Source organism: Schistocerca cancellata, chromosome 8 (assembly GCF_023864275.1).
Source record: "Schistocerca cancellata isolate TAMUIC-IGC-003103 chromosome 8, iqSchCanc2.1, whole genome shotgun sequence".
NCBI classification, from domain to species: domain Eukaryota; kingdom Metazoa; phylum Arthropoda; class Insecta; order Orthoptera; family Acrididae; genus Schistocerca; species Schistocerca cancellata.
In genome coordinates, this window is record NC_064633.1 from 59,019,060 (window position 1) to 59,041,071 (window position 22,012).

General features: G+C 44.6%; 1 protein-coding gene across 1 annotated transcript in view; it reads right to left on the reverse strand.

Annotated features, from left to right (window-relative positions):
- Positions 1 to 21,075, reverse strand: part of LOC126095252 (juvenile hormone esterase-like) — a 170,329-nt gene extending 149,254 nt beyond the window's left edge. The window contains exon 1 of the mRNA XM_049910005.1: positions 20,950 to 21,075. The gene's annotated coding sequence lies outside the window, so the exon portion shown is untranslated. The remainder of the gene's footprint in view (positions 1 to 20,949) is intronic.
- Positions 21,076 to 22,012: the final 937 nt, after the last annotated feature.

Genomic DNA, 22,012 nt, shown 5'->3' on the forward strand with positions numbered 1-22,012 from the left:
GAGCACAGAAAGGTATATTTAGAATATTGTATGTGTAGTGGACTGACAAGACAGCCAGTCCGCAGTGACGGGTAACCGAAAGGCACGCGTTTACACACGCCGGCTGGCGTTAGGTCTGAAACAGGATACGTAATGAATGCTATAAAGAAAAGTACGTAGCTGCGGTTATACTTAACTTTTAATCCATCATTTGTATACAGCATTCGTGATGATACAAGTGAGACTCTCTCTAGAAATGATTAATGGTGCCTTGCTAGGTCGTAGCCATGGACTTAGCTGAAGGCGATTCTAACTATCTCTCGGCAAATGAGAGAAAGGCTTCGTCAGTGTAGTCGCTAGCAAAGTCGTCCGTACAACTGTGGCGACTCCTAGTACGTCTCTTTAGACCTGCCGTGTGGTGGCGCTCGGTCTGCAATTACTGACAGTGGCGCCACGCGGGTCCGATATGTACTAATGGACCGCGGCCGATTTAAAGCTACCACCTAGCAAGTGTGGTGTCTGGCGGTGACACCACAGTATGCATATTTCACATTTTCGCAAAAGCTAGAAATACTAAAATTAATGGCGACATTTTGGAAATTTCGTAATCATGTGCACATACTCCATATGACTTCGGGAAGGAAGTCATAGAAAGAAAGTAAGTTATATTTCTCTGAGAATATTTAATTGTTTTTGGATCTTTTTCAGTTGGCGAATCAGCGCTCGCACCGATGTGACAAAAGAGCGGCGCTTAGTCGACGCCGCCTTGTCCGTAGAAGGCGTTGGGTATCGTAGTGAGAGAATCATGAGCTGTGCGTGTATTAGGCAGTTTCAGACACGCAAACCAAGCGAAAAATGTCATATTTCACAACTTTATAATGACTTCCAGTTCGTGCTGCAAGCTATAATTTTTTTTTCTTAGAGACGTTTTTCAAAGTTGGCTAACGGTGGGAACGAAATCAACACAAATTTATACAGGACAGGTCCGACCATTCCCCTGTAACTATTGCCGGTCTCACACGAACTGCCTCAGTGGCCTCGCGGCAAGGCCGCCCATTGCACATCGTGTGACGGCCTACTTGCGGCAGCGGTGTAACACGTTCTCTCGCAGCCTGCCCTGCCGGCTCTCTCTGGGTGCTTTCGTTGATCAGTCACCGTGTTAGTCTACGCTAACTATGTACTCGTATGTCATGCAGCACATACCTGAGTGCAGTCTCGAATACGCATTACGGCGGCGTGCTTATTGTGGTTAAAATATAAACCTCCGATGCCTACTGTCTACAAGTATGAGCGGCACGTGGAAGAACTGGTCTCTATTCCCTGCACTGCCGCGGACTGCACAAAGCGGGGTTTACTTAGGCCTCTTCTGTGCGTCTCTGCACAGTGGACGGCTTCCCGCAACCGTCTAGGGCGCACAGATTCAAATGGTTCAAATGGCTCTGAGCACTATGGGACTTAAGGGGCTCCGGAACGCCAATACTTGCAATGTTAAAATAACGCTTATAAATTACATCTTTCCTCACATAGTATTTGAGGTAGGAAGTTGAACTTTTTACAGATTATTTATTGGAATATGGGCTACAACTTAACACAGGGATTTTACAAAATTTTAGTTCAGTTATTAAAGACGATTTTTTTTTCAATTGTAATGAAAATTCACAACATTTTTTTATTTATATATTAAAAATATACAGTTTTTTGGAAAAAGGCTGTGTTAAATTATGCAGAATGTATTGTGTAACATTTACTGAAAGTTTGAAACAAATATGTTTGGAAGATCCTTAGAAAACATGTAATTAGTATGAGAAAATAAAAGTTTTGGGAATCGAGCGACAAAGATTGGATTTACTTTTTAGTGCATTCCAGGTCCATAGGATGGATTATCTTCATCCTCTGCAAACTCCTCCTCCAGCTTCCTCTTGTTCCTCCTCCTGTTTACTCTTGCTTGTATTTCTAGACTCTTTACAGCCCTGTCTGCAGCCCGAAGGCGTTCCTTGTCTAAAGCAAGCATCGCTCGTACCATGTTAGAATGTTATTATTTACAGTAATAACACATACCTTTGGCTTTCCAACATTTCTCCTTTTCTTAAAAGCCTTCAGAGGATTTCTAATAACTTTACTTTTACTCATTATTATACTTCAACAAAACAGAGACTCAAGAAACAGAATTAATTACGAATATTTTCGAGATAACGACAGAGTAAATAAACATGAAACAATCGACAATCACACCAGCGATATATATTGAACCATCACAGGTTAGCCACAGCACATACTTTATCTCACATGACTAAAATGTACCTGATGAACACGGACGTTAATAATAACACCATTTGACAGCAGTTTAACAGCGCCACAGTGGGTCACGCCCATGTAGAACACATTTCAAAAAAAAAAAATTTAAAAATAGTTGTAGTCTTCGGAATTGAATAAATTATATATCTATTAAAAGGTAATAGTCTGCAGATTCAGAAAACGCAAAAAAGTAAAAATTGAACTATTCATGATTTTGAGCCTTTCCGGAGCCCCTTAACGTATGAGGTCATCAGTCCCCTAAATCTTAGAACTACTTAAACCTAACTAACCTAAGGACATCACACACATCCATGCCCGACGCAGGATTCGAACCTGCGATCGTAGTGGTCGCGCGGTTTCAGACTGAAGCGCCTAGAACCGCTCGGCCACACCGGCCGGCTAGGGTGCACAGAGCCCTAGTCCCTTACGTGGTAGCGGCGCTACAGCCTGTCGGCGTGTTGCTGGAGAACCATACAGTCACAAAATGTTCCTCGTAGAGGGAGTAGCAGTGCTAGATGCAGGTGTTGTAATTGTGAAGAAATGCAAAATGTGGGACAGACGTCGTGACTCTCCTCATTCCGTGAACACGGCTCCTGGGTTAAAAATACTAAACGAAACAGCTGATGTACCTTACCCACGGCCATTGACAGGGACCACAAAGCCAGAGATGCCATTTTTGTTGTTGTTGCAGGTGTCCTCTTTGTCCTGAAATTACATACATCCATTTTGTAGAACATCTGTATGTATGGAAAAGAGAATGTTCTACGTAGAGCAAGTCGTCCTATTGAATGCACACTTGGACTGATATCCAATAACGGACGGATATTCACCAACCTTTCAGTGGCTCCATCCTGTATGCAAAACATCTAAGTGGTGTGTTGCGCTTCACAGTTTCGTTCGCGCTCAACACGGAGTAAAATTCGAAGACAGTTAACAGTGCGTTGGTTTTAAACATACGAGGATCTGTCTCGGTTACAAACTGCAGATCGAGTGCACAGAAAACTATTGCAAATAATTTAGTGGACTACTTCGTTAGCAGTACTGGAGACCGCGAATGGCGATATTCTCTAGTTTAAGTCATGGAAACTGTACAGATTGAGGAAGGGAATTTGTTGCCGTTGCCGTTGTCAGTTACCACGGAAGTAACTGCAGTGGCCTGTACAGCCTATATACACGTGTGTATTGTAAATATCTTGCCAAAGATTAATAAAAAATAAGAAAAGTAAGTTTCGATCATTTTCTTCTCCTGTGATGGCAGTGTGTCAAAAAATCTGTGTTATATAATGTAAATATTTGGTTCCAGGTTTCAGCCCTTTTTTATTTGCTTGCATAGGCAGGTATGGAACAGTCAGGCAGTACTAGCGAAACTCTCTAATACTTACTCATATATAGTCACAGTTTCTTCAGTCATCCAACATCCACAAAAAATCGTTTACTATACTGTACACTAACGACAAATGGCGGTCAGAAACTACAATGCTGCTGACCTGACAATGTGTTCCGAAATTAAACGCGAAAAGCGCACCGCTAACGCCAAGCAGCTCGCTGCCTGCCTCTGAAGGCTCCCATTTCACTCTGTCCAAGGCGAGTATGGAGAAGAGTCGAAAAGAAAACTGAGGAATTGTTAGACGATGATCAGTCTGGCTATAAGAAAGGTAAGGCACCAGAGGGGCAGCCCTGACGTTGTGCTTGGAAATGGAAGGATGGCATAAGAAACATCGAGCACCTTCAAAGGAACAGTCACCTAGAAAAAGGGTTCGACATGTTGCGAAATGTTCTAAATACTGTGAAAAAAACATGAGTAACCTACAGCAAAAGACGAACAGTATACGATACGAACAAGAACCAAAAGGGAACGGTAACAGTGGAAGAATAAGAACGAAGTGTTTGGATTAAAAAGGGCGATGCACTGGTTTGCAGTCTTTCACTATTATTGTTCAGCCTTTCCATCGAAGAAGGCAGATTTAAGAGTGGGATTAATATTCAGGGTGAGGTGATATCAAGGATCAGATTCGCAGATGACATTACTACCCTCAGATGACTAGAATTAAAAGTCTAATGAGTGTAGAATGTGAGGTGAGAGTAAACTGAAGAAATAATGAGGAGTAGCAGAAATGAATTTAGCGACACACTTCACATCAAAATTGGTTAGCATGAAGTAGATGAAGTGAAAGATTTCTGCCACCTCGGAAACGAAATGACGTGTGACAGACGAAGCGAGACGGTCATCAAAAGCAGACAAGGACGGGTAAAGAGCACATTCCTTGCCAAGAGCTCTACTATTATCAAACATTGGCTTCAATTTAGGGGAGAAATTACTGAGAATGTGCGTTTGAAACACAGAATTCGTTATATGGTAGTATTATAATGGACTGTGGAGAAACCAGACAAGACGAGAGTCGGCACTTTTGCCACGCGGCATTAACCGAGCGGTCTTGGGCGCTGCAGTCATGGACTGTGTGGCTGGTCCTGGCGGAGGTTCGAGTCCTCCCCCGGGCATGGGTGTGAGTGTTTGTCCTTAGGATAATTTAGGTGCAGTAGTGTGTAAGATTAGGGACTGATGAGCTTAGCAGTTAAGTCCCATAAGATTTCACACACATTTGAACATTTTTTCGAAACTTTTGAGTTGTGGTGCTACAGAAGGAAGCGGGAAGCCGTCCACTATGTAGAGATGGACGGCCTTCCGTCGTCAGCAAGAGGCCTAAGGAAACCGCGCCACGTCCTTTTCGCGGCAGTACAGGGAGTCGAGACCAGTTCTGCGATGTATCGCTCGTACTCGTTGACAGTAAGCATTGGAGGTTTATGTTTTAATCACAATAGGCACGCTACCGTAATACGCATTCGAGATTGCATAGACGAACGTAACAATTGACGTACCTTCGCTACTGTACAGTATCTCATATTACAGCTGATGGTTACAGCATTACTAATACATTAACAAGTATAGACAATAAGGAATAAATGAGTAGCGTCAGGCTCCTGATGTTATGGACGCACAGACAGACGACTAATTCATGGAGCCTCGTAAACACATAGGTTGGAAACTTTGTACTTTCTATCATTGCGAATACCAGAGAAAAATCCATGCCGATTCAGCTTCACTACACGTATACTCTCCAATGAAATTTATTGGTAAGTAACTGCCACTGTTCTGTTAAAATAGTAATTGCCGTAAATGAAATATTAGACAGAATTTGGCAAAAAGGTGCAAATTATCCCGCGCCATATACTGCTAGTCTCGAGCACCGTGAAGTCGATTTACTTCTTCATCGTTGCACATATATTATATCCGTATTATAAATATTCACTTGTAACCAACAAAAATGAATTCTACTATAAAATGAAACTTTGAAGATTTATGATCGTAACTTTATGATTACATGTCAACGTTATAATATATTACCGAACGTAAATGCATAATATTTATCTAGAAACCGAATAAACTTAGTAAACGGGTTAATTATTATTATGTGTAACCACTCTTGTCAGGGGTTACGCGCATATTGTAAAAGTGATGCAGTCTACATCTACATCTACATGGATACTCTGCAAACCACATTTAAGTGCCTGACAGAGGGTTCATCGAAACACCTTCACAATTCTCTATTATTCCAATCTCGTATAGCGTGCGGAAAGAATGAACACCTATAACTTTCCGTACGTGCTCTTATTTCCCTTTTTTTTCGTGGTGTCAGCAAAATATTTTCGCATTCGGAAAAGAAAGTAGGTGACTGGAATCTCGTGAGAAGATTCCGTCGCAACGAAAAACGCCTTTTTTTAATGATGTCCAGCTCAAATTCAGTATCATTTCAGTGACACTCTCTCCCATATTTCGCGATAATACAAAACGTGCTCCCTTCTTTGAACTTTCTCGATATACTCCGTCAGTCCTATCTGGTAAGGATCCCACACCAATAAAACGTGGTCTTTGGTTAGCATTCACCACTACATTTTTTATGTCTCCCTTCCAATTTAAGTTGTTCGTAAACGTAAAAAATGGTAATTGTAAAAAACGGTTCAAATGGCTCTACACACTATGGGACTTATCATCTGAGGTCATCGGTCTCTCAACTAAGAACTACTTAAACCTTTCTAACCTAAGGACATCACACACATCCATGTCCGAGGCAGGATTCGAACCTGCGACCGTAGCGGCCCTGTAGTTCCGGACTGAAGCGCCTAGAACCGCTCGGCTTTCGCGGCCGGCTCGTAATTGTAGTTCCTAGGTATTTTGTTGAATTTACGGCCTTTAGATTAGACTGATTTATCGTGTAACCTTAGTTTAACGAATTCCTTTTAGCACTCATGTGGGTGACCTCACACTTTTCGTTATTTAGGGTCAACTGTCAATTTTCGCACCATTCACATATCTTTTCTAAATCGTTTTGCAATTTGTTTTGACCTTCTGATGACGTTATTAGTCGATAAACGGCAGTGTCATCTGCAAACAATCTAAGACGGCTGCACAGATTGTCTCCAAAATCGTTTATACAGATAAGGAACAGCAAACGGCCGCCTATAACACTACCTTGGGAACGCCAGAAATCACTTCTGTTTTACTCGATGACTTTCCGTCGAGTACTACAAACAGTGACCACTCTGACAGGAAGTCACAAATCCAGTCACATAACTGAGACGATAATCCATAAGCTACTACAAGCCGCTTGTGTGGTAGTCTTAAAAGCCTTCCGGGAATCCAGAAATACGGAATCGATCTGAAATCCCTTGTCAGTAGCACTCAACACTTCATGGGAGTAAAGAGCTAGTTGTGTTTCACAAGAACGATGTTTTCTAGATCCATGTTGACTGAGTGTCAATAGACCGTTTTCTTCGAAATAATTGATAATGTTCGAACACACTACATGTTCCGAAATCCTGTTCCATATCGACGTTGACGATATGCGCCTGTAATTTAGTTAATTACTCCTACTACCTTTCTTGAATACTGGTGTAATCTGTGCATCTATCCACTCTTTGGGTACGAATATTTCATCGAGCGAACGGTTGTATATGATTGTTAAGTATTGAGCTAGTGCACCAGCATACTCTGAAAGAAAACTAATTGGTATACATTCTGGACTAGAAGACTTGATTTTATTGATTTAAGTTGCTTCAGTACTCCAACGATATTTACTTCTTCGTTACTCATGTCGGCAGCTGTTCTTGATTCGAATTCTGGAATATTTACTTCGTCTTCTTTTGGGAAGGCATTTCGAAAGGCTGTGTTTAGTAACTCTGCTTCGGCAGCACTGTCTTCGATAGTATCTCCATTGCTATCGCGCATTGATTGTTTCTTGCCGCTAACATACTTCTCATACGACCGGAATCTCTTTGGATTTTCTGACAGGTTTCGAGACAAAGTTTCGTTGTGGAAACTGTTATAAGCATTTCGCATTGAAGTCCGCTCTAAATTTCGAGCTTCTGTAAAAGATCGGCAGTCTTGGGGGGTTGTGTGTCTGTTTAAATTTGGCATGTTTGTTTCGTTGTTTCTGCAACGTTGTTCTGACCCGTTTTGTGTACCAAGGAGGATCAGCTCCGTCCTTCGTTAATTTATATGGTATAAATCTCTCATTTGCTGCCGATACTATTTCTTTGAATTCGCCACATCTGGTCTACACTTGTGTTACTAATTTGGAAGGAATTGAGATTGTCTCTCAGGTAGGTGTCAAGTGAATTTTGATCTGCTGTTTGAATAGGTATTTTTAGTTTATTTTTGGAGGATTTGAGGTTACAATATTTAATCTCGCGACGACAACTCTGTGTTCACTAATACCTAAATCGGTTTTGATTCTCGTTGTTAACTCAGGATTATTTGTTGCTATGAGGTCAAGTGTGTTTTCACAACCGTTTACAATTCGCGTGGGCTCATTAAATAGCTACTCGAAATTTTCAGAGAATGCGGTTAGCACAATTTACGACGAGATTTTATGCGTACGTCCGGAATTCAACAAAAATTTTCGCCAACATGTCGAGGGTAAATTAAAGTCACCACCAACTATAATCGTATGAGTCGGGTACGTGTTTGAAATCAAACTCAAGAGTTCTTTGAACCTTTCAGCAACTGTATCATCTGAATTGGGAGGTCGTTAAAAGGATACAATTATTATCTTATTGCAGTTTCCAACAATGACCTCTGCCCATACTATCACAAGAGCTATCTACTTGGATTTCACGATAAGTTAAACTACTTCTGACAGCAGCAAATATGCCACTGGCAACCGTGTTTAGCCTATCGTTTTCGAACACCGTTACGTAGTTCCCAAAAATTTCGGCTGAGCTTACATCCGGCTTTAGCCAGATTTCAGTGCCTATAACGATCTGAGCATCAGTGCTTTCTATTAGCGCTTGGAGCTCCGGTACTTTCCCAACACGGTTACGACAATTTACAACTGTCATGTCACCGCGCTTGCATTTATCATGCTGTAGTCGGTTTTATAACAAGGCATTATGGACAGTCTGTAAAACAGAAGAGCCACATGTTCGTTTCATGCAAAAGCTACTCATATTTTAAGTGACAAAGTGGAATTCAATAGAGTTTTCTACATCATCTACTGACTATTAATACAATGACTTCATAAAATACGTATGGTGTATTTTATATCGTACCAATGGGCAAACACGTCGGCACGTTAGCTTTTGTTTAATACATGTATCTCCGAACAAGAAATCAACAGAGTGTGTAGTAGTACCGTCTGCAAATCTACGTTGTGAGACTCAGGAAGAACTGGCATCGAGTTAGTTAATGCTCCCAATAATAGTACAGGTATTGTACTAGACTATAACATAACATGTCTACAGTTTTGAATTTCACTATCAACAGAATGCTACTTTAGTAATATACATTTATTCTGCCGTCTGTCGATGCGCTGAGACTTGACTCGCGTGGCGACATGTGTCAAATAGTGTAAAAACGCGATAGTTTTTGACTAGTAATGTCGTTGCAAAAAAATTGATTTCCATTGTACGATTATTGTCGATCTGCCGCAAAACTTGGCAGTAGATTGTCTTGATACAAACAGGAAAGTGAATGTTCACAGTGATTTCTTTTTGCTTAAAATTTGTTTCATTTTTCTCCGAGTAGAGCATATGTGTCGCTAATCTGATGACGTATTACGCTGGTAACCATGGTCGCCTCCATAGTCTTGATTGTGCGGTGTGGTATATGACCGTCTGACGTAGCTCCTTCCAGACGAAGCCGAGAAGACAGTGCTGCGTGTAAAAGTCTGGAATGTTCGATTGTCAGCCTTTGTTTTGAAAACATACTCATTGGGATTGTAATAATCGATATTTCAATATTGATACTGAAATCTATGAAACTTCGTAACTTCGACGTTAAAGACGAAATATCAGCTATCTATGTTGCCCATTGATAAGACATAAGACATACCATACGTATTTTGTAAAGTCATTGTAGTAATAATCAGTAGATGATGTAGAAAGCTCTATTGAATTCCATTTTGTCACTTAAAATATGAGTTACTTTTGCATGAAACAAACTTAGCACGTTCGGATTTAGGTTATGACATGTTCGATACGCCTGCCATCATTGACGATGATGTGGCACAGAGGAATAGCAAAATTCTGCACGACCCACTGTCGGAACGTCGATGCTGTCGATGAGCTCCTGAATGGCTGTTTTCAGCTCAGCAATGGTTTTGGGGTAATTGCTGTACACCTTGTCTTTAATATAACCCCACAAAAAGGAGTCGCACGTGTTCAGATCCGTAGAATATGGTGGACAATCGCGGTCCATGCCTGTGGCCTCTGCGTACCCCAGAGCCAGAATGCTGTCCCCAAAGTGCTCCTCCAGTGCATCAAACCCTCTCCTGCTTCGATGGGCTACGGTCGCAGGTTCGAATCCTGCCTCGGGTATGGATGTGTGTGATGTACTTAGGTTAGTTAGGTTTAAGTAGTTCTAAGTTATAGGGGACTGATGACCTCAGATGTTAAGTCCCTTAGTGCTCAGAACCATTTGAACCTGCTTCGATGGGGTCGAGCTCCGTCTTGCGTGATCCACGTCGAAATCAGGGTCACTTTGGATAGTGGGGATGAAATCATCTTCCAAAACCTTCACGTACCGTTCGGTAGTCACAGTGCCATAAAGGAATATTGCACCGATTATTCAGTGACTGGACATCGCACACCAAACAGTCACCTGTTGAGGGTGGAGAGACTTTTCGATCTCGATCTCAGTTCCCCAAATGCGCCAATTCGCTTACTGACGAACACGTTCAAATAACTGTAGATTTGTTCAAATAACTTACCGGTAACGTCGGGTAACGTCGTCGACCACCGCCGATATTTCGACAGTAGCAAAAAAAATGGGTCAAATGGCTCTCAGCACTATGGGACTTAACGTCTATGGTCATCAGTCCCCTAGAACTTAGAACTACTTAAACCTAACTAACCTAAGGACAGCACACAACACCCAGACATCACGAGGTAGAGAAAATCCCTGACCCCGCCGGGAATCGAACCCGGGAACCCGGGCGTGGGAAGCGTGAACACTACCGCACGGCCACGAGCTGCGGACGACAGTAGCATACCCTGCCATTCTCAAGGCACAACTGCAAGGAGGAAGAAATGTGCAAGGGAATTTAACACCTCGGTTCACAGAGGAGAAACAAGGAATATACCACACAGAGACCAAGTAACCGCAGAGTCAACACGCAACCAAAGGTAACCAACATCAGAAATATCGATAGTAACTATTAACAGGTGAGGTAGCACTAATTCTGTCCCTCTGTTTCTTTGATGAGACACAGAGCCGGATTCCAAGCAGTATTTAAACAAAATCCGCCATCTCTGTTTATAAGGTTGCTTGATAGTTTCCTTTCAACGGCTTCCTTAATAACACTATCCCAATAGATGGATTTGCAAGCCAGAATCTGCGTGTTGTTGTATTCCATAGGATGACCGGTGTCAAGGCAATGTTCTGCAAATAGCGGATTTTCTCGGCTGTTGTAAGCGTGTGTGACGCTTATGTTCATCACACCGGTCTTCCACAGTCCTTATTGTCTGTCCAATATATGACATGCCACAACTGCAAGGAAAGGCACCAGCCTTACGCAAAGCAAGATCATCTTTTACGGACGCCAACAGGGCCTTAATTGTAGAAGGTGGTCGAAGAACACATTGCACATCATATTTCCGCAAAATGCGGCCAATCCTGTTGGAAATGCTTCCTGCGTAAGGCAAAAAGGCCGTAGACTTAGGTGCCACTTCGTTGCTATCGTCACTCACCCGTTGCACAGAAGACTGATAGCGCAACGCACGTTTCATCTGCCTCTAACTATAACCGTTCTGACGAAAGGTAGCTTCGAGATGTGATAGCTCAGCTGCCGAACTTTCATGGTCCGAGATACCTGTGAACCAAGGTACGAAGTACTCCTTCACGCTGAGCTGGATGGTGACAACTATCAGCTCGCAGATACGTGTCAGTGTGAGCAGGCTTCCTATAAACAGAATGTCCCAACTAAGTCATTCAGCGGCCAGAGCTTGATAAGGCCATTGTCCGTCCTTGCGATTCGCGAGCAAACGTGCAGTTTGTAATTCTACTCACGATGCTGAGAGTCAGTACTGCTTCTGATTTCCCTCCACGCTGGAGATCGAAAGCGAGCAATTATTTTTTGTAAAATTTTCAATGTATAGCACAGGAGTAATACAGTGCGTTAGAAGGAAGGTCATCGCAGTTAGAAAACTTACCAAAGCCATTTCGATTCTGTTTTCTGATCTGTATGGCCGTATTGTTTATGCAGTTCAAAGCAGTTAGATAAATAAATAAAGGATCTCGTGGTACGGTTGCAAGCCACGTGCACAACGCACTACGTGGAAGGCAAGGAAATTTATATTCGAAGTTTTCTTCCTGTCGCCTTTGGAGAGCCAACTTCTACCCGTAAGACCGCACGTGCTGATGTGGTTAGACCCGGGCATTATTTCGTCGTGTCTACTAAGTTTTTACCGCCGCTACCAAGATTAAATTGACGAGATTTATTTGGAGCCAACGAAGAAACGAAAAAATCACGTTACGTAGGGAACGTTCTTAAGAACGAAGAGCTCTCGGTAGATTTTCACTACGTTTCTCTGACATCACCAGTGAAGACCAGTGAAATCCTGCGTGTAAATAAATACTGAGGCAGAGCTGTTAGGCGATGTATTGCCACTTCAGGATGTAAGAGCTTCGTAGTTTGCGAATATCGATAATGACATTTCCGACTTTAACTGAAGAAGTTTACCTGCCACGTTGTACAGCCTACTAATGCCGCAGTCAGAGCGTGCGGTAATATCACGCGTTATCCTCTGTTGGGGCACAAGAGAAACAATTAGCTCGGGGAGCGGTGAACGCATTTGCACTAGATAGATTTCCCAGCAATCATCCCTGTAATATTCAGTCACGAAACTGAGTTTCACACGAAGTGAGTGCAGTCTTCATATACACTCCTGGAAATGGAAAAAAGAACACATTGACACCGGTGTGTCAGACCCACCATACTTGCTCCGGACACTGCGAGAGGGCTGTACAAGCAATGATCACACGCACGGCACAGCGGACACACCAGGAACCACGGTGTTGGCCGTCGAATGGCGCTAGCTGCGCAGCATTTGTGCACCGCCGCCGTCAGTGTCAGCCAGTTTGCCGTGGCATACGGAGCTCCATCGCAGTCTTTAACACTGGTAGCATGCCGCGACAGCGTGGACGTGAACCGTATGTGCAGTTGACGGACTTTGAGCGAGGGCGTATAGTGGGCATGCGGGAGGCCGGGTGGACGTACCGCCGAATTGATCAACACGTGGGGCGTGAGGTCTCCACAGTACATCGATGCTGTCGCCAGTGGTCGGCGGAAGGTGCACGTGCCCGTCGACCTGGGACCGGACCGCAGCGACGCACGGATGCACGCCAAGACCGTAGGATCCTACGCAGTGCCGTAGGGGACCGCACCGCCACTTCCCAGCAAATTAGGGACACTGTTGCTCCTGGGGTATCGGCGAGGACCATTCGCAACCGTCTCCATGAAGCTGGGCTACGGTCCCGCACACCGTTAGGCCGTCTTCCGCTCACGCCCCAACATCGTGCAGTGCAGTGCAGTGGTGTCGCGACAGGCGTGAATGGAGGGACGAATGGAGACGTGTCATCTTCAGCGATGAGAGTCGCTTCTGCCTTGGTGCCAATGATGGTCGTATGCGTGTTTGGCGCCGTGCAGGTGAGCGCCACAATCAGGACTGCACACGACCGAGGCACACAGGGCCAACACCCGGCATCATGGTGTGGGGAGCGATCTCCTACACTGGCCGTACACCACTGGTGATCGTCGAGGGGACACTGAACAGTGCACGGTACATCCAAACCGTCATCGAACCCATCGTTCTACCATTCCTAGACCGGCAAGGGAACTTGCTGTTCCAACAGGACAATGCACGTCCGCATGTATCCCGTGCCACCCAACGTGCTCTAGAAGGTGTAAGTCAACTACCCTGGCCAGCAAGATCTCCGGACCTGTCCCCCATTGAGCATGTTTGGGACTGGATGAAGCGTCGTCTCTCGCGGTCTGCACGTCCAGCACGAACGCTGGTCCAACCGAGGCGCCAGGTGGAAATGGCATGGCAAGCCGTTCCACAGGACTACATCCAGCATCTCTACGATCGTCTCCATGGGAGAATAGCAGCCTGCATTGCTGCGAAAGGTGGGTATACACTGTACTAGTGCCGACATTGTGCATGCTCTGTTGCCTGTGTCTATGTGCCTGTGGTTCTGTCAGTGTGATCATGTGATGTATCTGACCCCAGGAATGTGTCAATAAAGTTTCCCCTTCCTGGGACAATGAATTCACGGTGTTCTTATTTCAATTTCCAGGAGTGTAAAAGCAAGCGAATGGAATGGGAATGCCAATCGATAATATTCGTACAATGTACTCCCCCCCACGTACATTAGCCTGCCGTAATGGCTGTGGTTCTTTGTGTTAAGCCAGTCTTTTGTTTCATATTTTTCACAGGTTTACAGTTTCGGCCGTGTTAGGTAAACGCATGCACCGGTACTTGGGTTACGGTCAACATACTAAACTACGTTACATAATTTTAGAAGCGGATCGGACTAAATTGTGTAACGCAGATAAGTACGTTGACTATGAGCCAAGTATTCTTTCTTTTTGCTGCTAAGAAGTCGTGTGATTCCAGCCCGCTTAGAAAGTTTGCATCATCATCATAAATGAGACTCAGAAAGGTACACTTTAAGGATCGCAGGGCTTCAAGGGTTGAGTAGAAGTAAAATTCACGTGCGCTTGTGGCCGATCTTACACAGAAATTTCATTACGGTCGTCGTAAAATGCCTCGCCCCGATACGCACACAAGCCTTACGCTAGTCTCATCTATTGCTGACAGAGGCGATGAGTATAGATAATCTGCCAAGCTGCCCAGCAAATGTTTTGCCCCGTTTATCCAAATGTTTTGATGTGTCTACGATAACCCCTGCCAGCACCGACGAAGCGGAACAGAACTACAGAAGTATGTGCGTTTAATCGGTTATACTTTAACCTTGGGAGTGGCTAAATCACCGAAAATACGTAGCAATGAACAATCTACGTGTACGAATACAAATATAAATATTCCTTTGTTCAGAATGTTATAGATCTCCGAAAGTTTTCACCGATTGCTTTGAAATTTTGACCTAATGTTCCATTCGAAAACGCGATTGTAAAAACACCTACTTGAGCGCTTTTTATGTACACCATTGTTTGCAATAACATCGAAAAATTATTGACCAGTTTACTCCACAGTTTTACATGACATTCTAATAAATGTTCTGACGGACATAAGCTATAAGGGTGTACATAGTCCGGGAACACTTTCAGTTATTTATTTCAGAAGAACTAAACACTGTACAGATGTCGTACATATTGCATTTTGAAGAGAAACTCTGAAAGTTTTTTTTTGCAAACATTCGATGTGCGAACCTTGAGTGACCCGGCAGACGTTAATACGGTAATCGAATTCTTGCCATACCCGTCCCAGCACGGCATCTTCGACTGTGGTAGTCGCTTCCCGTATTCTCTCCCGGAGCTCTGCTACATCACGTGGTAGAGGCGGTACATATACCAGATCTTTGATGTGTCCCCGCAGAAAAAAGTCACACGGAGCGAGATCTGGTAATCGGGGAGGCCATTTCATGAAACAGTAAACAGAACGCTCGCTCAGTATCTAAACACGCCATGTATACGACTAGCGCTGACTATCGGCAAATTACCAAACTGTGCTGTGGCGGTATATATTTAAAAAAAGCTTTCAGGGTCTCTCTTCAAAATGACATATGAATGATATCTCTACAATGTTTGGTTCTTGTGCAATAAATAATTGAAGCGTTACCGGACTTTAAGTACACCCTGTATATTTTTCACACACACACACACACACACACACACACACACACACACAAACACACACACACACACACACACACACACACACACACACACACACACACATATATATATATATATATATATATATATATATATATATATATATATATATTTCATTTTTGGTTAAAATTATTTAGGCTCTACGTGTACAAGAAGAAACAATATATATGGGAGAAACAATTTGCCTAATGATTTAGATGCCCTGCTATCGTAGTTAAAACGGACTGTGAGAACGAAAAGGAACCTGACAATTTCCACAGTATAGTAGTGATGAAGAGTAGGCTGAAGTATTAGAATCGGAATTTAAAAGAGCTTTGGAGGACTTACGGTCAAATAAGGCAGAAGGGATAGATAACATTCCATCAGAATTTCTAAAATCATTGGGGGAAGTGGCAACAAAGCGACTATTCACGTTGGTGTGTAGAATATATGAGTCTGGCGATATACCATCTGACTTTCGGAAAAGCATCATCCACACAATTCCGAACACGGCAAGAGCTGACAAGTGCGAGAATTATCGCACAATCAGCTTAACAGTTCATGCATCGAAGCTGCTTACAAGAATAATATACAGAAGAATGGAAAAGAACATTGAGAACGCGCTAGGTGACGATCAGTTTGGCTTTAGGAAAAGTAAAGGGACGAGAGAGGCAATTCTGACGTTACGGCTAATAATGGAAGCAAGGCTAAAGAAAAATCAGGACACTTTCATAGGATTTGTCGACCTGGAAAAAGCGTTCGACAATATAAAATGGTGCAAGATGTTCGAGATTCTGAAAAAAGTAGGGGTAAGCTATAAGGAAAGACGGGTCATATACAATATGTACAACAACCAAGAGGGAATAATAAGAGTGGACGATCAAGAACGAAGTACTCGTATTAAGAAGGGTGTAAGACAAGGCTGTAGCCTTTCGCCCCTACTCTTCAATCTGTACATCGAGGAAGCAATGATGGAAATAAAAGAAAGGTTCAGGAGTGGAATTAAAATACAAGGTGAAAGGATATCAATGAAACGATTCGCTGATGACATTGCTATCCTGAGTGAAAGTGAAGAAGAATTAAATGATCTGCTGAACGGAATGAAGAGTCTAATGAGTACAGAGTATGGTTTGAGACTAAATCGGAAGAAGACGAAGGTAATGAGAAGTAGTAGAAATGAGAACAGCGAGAAACTTAACATCAGGATTGGTGGTCACGAAGTCAAAGAAGTTAAGGAATTCTGCTACCTAGGCAGTAAAATAACCAATGACGGACGGAGCAAGGAGGATATCAAAAGCAGACTCGCTGTGGCAAAAAAGGCATTTATGGCCAAGAGAAGTATACTAATATCAAATACCGGCCTTAATTTGAGGAAGAAATTTCTGAGGATATACGCCTGGAGTACAGCATTGTATGGTAGTGAAACATGGACTGTGGGAAAACCGAAACAGAAGAGAATCGAAGCATCTGAGATGTGGTGCTATAGACTAATGTTGAAAATTAGGTGGACTGGTAAGGTAAGGAATGAGGAGGTTCTACGCAGAATCGGAGAGGAAAGGAATATGTGGAAAACACTGATAAGGAGAAGGGACAGGATAATAGGACATCTGCTAAGACATGAGGGAATGACTTCCATGGTACTAGAGGGAGCTGTAGAGGGCAAAAACTGTAGAGGAATACGTCAAGCAAATAATTGAGGACGTAGGTTGCAAGTGCTACTCTGAGATGAGAGATTAGCACAGGCCTATTCGTGGCGGGCCGCATCAAACCAGTCAGTAGACTGATGACATGACCAAAAAAAAAGCACAGCACAGCAACAGCATTTTATTTCTCGCAGTCAGTTTTAACAGAAAACCTGCGCATGTTGTTTCTAAAAATAAAATACTTATCTTATGCCCGTCTAAACGTTTATTGGAGTACCGTGTAAAAATTTGAAATAAGTCGGTCAAGAAATTAAACATTCTTAGCAAAAATCTCTAAAATTTCTTGGCCGACTTGTTTCAGATTTTTGCACGATATTCTAATAAACATTCAGAGGAGCGTACGATAAGTGTTTTTTTATTTATTAAACCACATTGCATAGGTTTTCTGTTAAAACGGAATGAGAGAAACAAAATGCTGTTATTGTGCTGTACCGTACTGTGGAAATGGTCAGGTTCGTTTCCTTTCTCGCAGTCAGTTTTAACTACGGTAGCACGGTATTTAATTCATTAGACAAATTGTTTCTCCCATTTATATATTGTTTCTCCTTGTGCAAGTAGAGCCCATATAATTGTAAACAAAAATTGTATACACAGGGCCGGCCGGTGTGGCCGTGCGGTTCTAGGCGCTTCAGTCTGGAACCGCGAGACCGCTACGGTCACAGGTTCGAATCCTGCCTCGGGCATGGGTATGTGTGCTGTCCTTAGGTTAGTTAGGTTTAAGTAGTTCTAAGTTCTAAGGGACTGATGACCTCAGATGTTAAGTCCCATAGTGCTCAGAGCCATTTGAATTTTGTATACACAGATATGCGCTGTTATTTCCTCCTCGCAGTCAGTTTTCGCAGAAGACAGGAAAACTGTGCTTGTGGCTTATCGGCTTTTGATTAGAATTGTACTACGGAATCTGAATGGAGTGAACTTTGTAATATGACCTGTTTGTAGATAGAAAATATGCGAAATACTGTCACTGCAGCTACTGTCACCACAGATGTAGCAGCAGCAGGAGAGGTCTGTGGTACCCTGTATACCAATGGTCCCAATCGATATACCCAGCGATTTGAGTTCCCAGTCAAGGTTTCGTTGGCACTAACAATGCTCAACAAGGACGGAGAGAGGGGGGAAAGAGGAGGTCTAAATATGGGGAGAAGAGTCTATGGACACAGAGAGGGGAAAAGTGGAGGGGGCAGGAGGAGATGGACAGAGAGAAGTGGGAGAAGGATATTAGAACGTATATAAAATTCGCATACTTACTTAGCAATTGCGACGCCATGATCGGGTTCGCCTGTATAAAGTAAAAGCGGTTCAATCCCAACAATAACTGCCAGTGCAGAATGGCTGTGGACCTCGTTGCAACTAAAATACTGAAACTTCCTGGCAGATTAAAACTGTGCGCCCGACCGAGACTCGAACTCGGGACCTTTGCCTTTCGCATGCAAGTGCTCTACCATCTGAGCTACCGAAGCACGACTCACGCCCGGTCCTCACAGTCTTACTTCTGCCAGTATCTCGTCTCCTACCTTCCAAACTATACAGAAGCTCTCCTGCGAACCTTGCAGAATTAGCACTCCTGAAAGAAAGGATACTGCGGAGACACGGCTTAGCCACAGCCTGGGGGATGTTTCCAGAATGAGATTTTCACTCTGCAGTGTAGTGTGCGCTGGTATGAAACTTCCTGGCAGATTAAAACTGTGCGCCGGACCGAGACTCGAACCGAGCGAGGTGGCGCAGTGGTTAGACACTGGACTTGCATTCCGGAGGACGACGGTTCAATCCCGCGTCCGGCCATCCTGGTTTAGGTTTTCCGTGATTTCCCTAAATCGCTCCAGGCAAATGCCGGGATGGTTCCTTTCAAAGGGCACGGCCGACTTGCTTCCCCGTCCTTCCCTAATCCGATGAGACCGAGGGTCCTTCCCCAAAACAACCAACCAACCAACCGAGACTCGAACTCGGAACCTTTGCCTTTCGCGGGCAAGTGCTCTACCATCTGAGCTACCGAAGCACGACTCACGCCCGGTCCTCACAGTCTTACTTCTGCCAGTATCTCGTCTCCTACCTTCCAAACTTTACAGAAGCTCTCCTGCGAACCTTGCAGAACTAGCACTCCTGAAAGAAAGGATACTGCGGAGACACGGCTTAGCCACAGCCTGGGGGATGTTTCCAGAATGAGATTTTCACTCTGCAGCGGAGTGTGCGCTGATATGAAACTTCCTGGCAGATTAAAACTGTGCGCCCGACCGAGACTCGAACTCGTAACCTTTGCCTTTCGCGGGCAAGTGCTCTACCGACTGAGCTATCCAAGCTGTGAGGACGGCGCGTGAATCGTGCTTGGGTAGCTCAGTTGGTAGAGCACTTGCCCGCGAAAGGCAAAGGTCCCGAGTTCGTCTCGGTCGGGCGCACAGTTTTAATCTGCCAGGAAGTTTCATATCAGCGCACACTCCGCTGCAGAGTGAAAATCTCATTCTGGAAACTAAAATACTGTTCAGAAGCTTGTGCAGTAAAAATGTAGATGGCGCTCAGCCCGTGAGCGGGCTTCTGAGTCGACTCTAGGAAGAATGCAGCGCTCCGTCTGTCTGCTAGGCCATTAGGAGGGAAGTGTGGCGAGCCCTTCGCCCCCACTGCCTGTTACCCCCGGAAAAGTTACCCAGTTTGATAGGAGGCTGAGTGGAGCGCGCACCGTCATGTAGAGAAATGGAACGAAGAAAAATCCCGCCAGGGCCGGTGTCCAGCGCCCTACCCGCTGGACCGACACGACCAAAAATGTCTGAGTTGATCGGCATACAAGCAGCGTCATGTCTGATTTAAAACTCGAACTTTCGAAGATATTCAGTACGTCTGAAGCAGAAAATGGTGAATGTTGTGGACTGGCAAGACAGCCAATCCAGTAGGAGGAAGCCGAAAGGCACGCGTTTAAGCTCACGCAGGCTGGCGTGAGGTCTGGAACAGGTCAGGGAAACGAGACTAGCAAAAATAGTATGTGGCTGCTGGAATACTTAACTTTAATCCATAATTGGTGAACATCGCTCTTGACGGTACATGTTTTACAGCATCAATAGTAACTGGGTCGTAGCAAATGACGTAGCTGAAGGCTATGCTAACTATCGTCTCGGCAAATGAGAGCGTATGTAGTCAGTGAACCATCGCTAGCAAAGTCGGCTGTACAACTGGGGCGAGTGCTAGGGAGTCTCTCTAGACCTGCCGTCTGGCGGCGCTCGGTCTGCAATCACTGATAGTGGCGACACGCGGGTCCGACGTATACTAACGGACCGCGGCCGATTTAAAGGCTACCACCTAGCAAGTGTGGTGTCTGGCGGTGACACCACAGTGAACATCATCGAAAGCTCGATCCTTAAGATACGGACATAGTGAGAATACTATAAATGTTTTTGAGGAAGACGACGCGTGTAATAGAAGGACTGGAGAGCGATTACAACCCATCGGGTTTCAACTTTCGGAAACGCAAAATAACAATAGCTGTGAGGGCACGATGTTTGCGTGGGGACAGGGACAAGTAAATGTTTGGCACAAAGACCTGTGCCGTGACGCAGCAGCGGCGGCGGCGGCGGCGGCGGCGCGCGGCGTCTTACCGGCGACGGCTGTGGATGTGTGCGACGTGTGGCGTGTCCGCGTGTGTCAGCGGGGGCGTCGCGACGGCATCTTTATAGAGGCGGCGGGCGGCCGGCGGCACGTGGACGCCGGCGGCGCGCGGCCTGGCCCGGCTACGTCACGCGGGGCGCGCGTGGACCACGGCGTCGGCAGGGGTGGGGGGCAGGGGGCGGGGAGCGCCGCTCTGCGCCTGCGCGCTGCGCTGCCGGCCCGCCGGTCAGATGCACCGCTGACGGCCCCGCAATAAAACTATGTGCTACACTACTAAACCCGTGGCTGTGACCTCCACATATACGGGGTGTTACAAAAAGGTACGGCCAAACTTTCAGGAAACATTCCTCACACACAAAGAAAGGAAATATGCTATGCGGACATGTGTCCGGAAACGCTTACCTTCCATGTTAGAGCTCATTTTATTATTTCTCTTCAAAATCACATTAATCATGGAATGGAAACACACAGCAACAGAACGTACCAGCGTGCTTCAAACACTTTGTTACAGGAAATGTTCAAAATGTCCTCCGTTAGCGAGGATACATGCATCCGCCCTCCGTCGCATGGAATCCCTGATGCGCTGATGCAGCCCTGGAGAAAGGCGTATTGTATCACAGCCTTCCACAATACGAGCACGAAGAACCTCTACATTTGGTACCGGGGTTGCGTAGACGAGAGCTTTCAAATGCCCCCATAAATGAAAGTCAAGAGGGTTGAGGTCCGGAGAGCGTGGAGGCCATGGAATTGGTCCGCATCTACCAATCCATTGGTCACCGAATCTGTTGCTGAGAAGCGTACGAATACTTCGACTGAAATTGTTGTGGACTGACAAGACAGCCAGTCCACAGTGACGGGTAACCGAAAGGCACGCTTTTACACACGCCGGCTGGCGTTAGGTCTGAAACAGGATACGTAATGAATGCTATAAAGAAAAGTACGTAGCTGCTGGAATACTTAACTTTAATCCATCATTTGTATACAGCATTCTTGATGATACAAGTGAGACTCTCTCTAGAAATGGTTAATGGCGCCTTGCTAGGTCGTAGCCAT